This window comes from Mastomys coucha, unplaced genomic scaffold, assembly GCF_008632895.1.
Source record: "Mastomys coucha isolate ucsf_1 unplaced genomic scaffold, UCSF_Mcou_1 pScaffold14, whole genome shotgun sequence".
NCBI classification, from domain to species: domain Eukaryota; kingdom Metazoa; phylum Chordata; class Mammalia; order Rodentia; family Muridae; genus Mastomys; species Mastomys coucha.
In genome coordinates this window covers 129,508,164-129,509,556 of record NW_022196896.1, presented here as the reverse complement: position 1 = coordinate 129,509,556, position 1,393 = coordinate 129,508,164, and positions in this window count along the sequence as shown.

The window sequence follows — 1,393 nt, the reverse complement described above, 5'->3', positions numbered from 1 at the left end:
CTTAATTTGAGCAAGATGAGAGATGGGGAAGGGGTGCGGATTCTTTGTCCCAGTTAACTTCTCTTTTATTCCTCCACGCACTACTGAGCAGGAAGATGCTATCCTGGAATAATGCTTCGTTGTCGACTCTCACTTGTTCATCCTGAAAGGAATATGGGTGGTTTATCCACCTTGCAGAAAGCTGTACTCTTAGCAAGCAAGGAGCGGGTAGGAGCACCCCTAATCTGATTACAGGTTACTAAAAATACCTAAAACGAATGTCATATTTAATAGGAATCTAAATGGCGTTTAATAGTGACATATAAACAGCCTTCTCCATGCCTAAGATCTGGAAGAAGTAAGACATCAGTTAATCCTGCATCTTTAAGTTGTGCTAGAGGTCCTACATAATACAACGGGAAACGTGAATCCATGAAGTATATGCCATGAAAATACAGCAAACTACTCAAGTGTCCTGTTGCTTATGTGCGTTGAAAACTTCTTGAACTACAATTAACAAAAGAATTTTAAAAAAATGTAAAAAGTGTTTTGGTTATAAACTAAGCACTTAAAAATCAACGAAGTTTATGTATATGATTGTAGCATATAATTAGAAAGTAATTTTTAATCAAAACTTTAAAAATAGCATTTAAAAAATCCTCAAATGCTTAAGGAAAAAAAATGAGAGGGTTATACAAATGCCACCAGAAAAAGCTCCAAATACACAGAGGCATATATCATAACTACAGATTAGGAGGCTCATTAAAGCCTTCTCCTTAAATGCTTCATTATTATTTGGATTAAAATAACAACACCTATTGTGGAAATGGCAAAGGCCAGGAATGGGCTAATGTTCTGAAGAACAAACGAGGTGCCAGATATTAACATATTCTAAATCGTCCATGACTCAATAAGCAGAGTGTGGGCACATGAGTCAACAATCAGATGCCAGTGAAACAGAATAGAGAACTCTTAATTAGACCCACATCTCTAAGGCTTCTTTATATTTGGCAGAAGTGCCACTATAATGTAGAGGAAAAGTCATTCTTTCAACAAATAGCACTGTTCCGACTGGACATGCATATGGGTTCTGTTACAGATCATATACAGAAATCTGTTCCAGACAGATTGTGGGCATATATAGATGACAAAATAATTCTATAGGAAAATATATTCATGACCTAGGAGAAAACAATGATTTATTAAACAAGATACAAAGAAATTGCTATTCACAGTAATTGAGAAAGTATTCATAGGCATTGAGAAAGTAGATTAGATTGAAAGCCATGCAGCAGTGACCTTCAAAACTGTATGTATGCATATTCTATGAAGCAGAAATTCTATTTCCAGAGGTGTTTCCAACAGAAAGCCCATGCATATATACCAGAGGTATACATAACTATTTATAGAATAG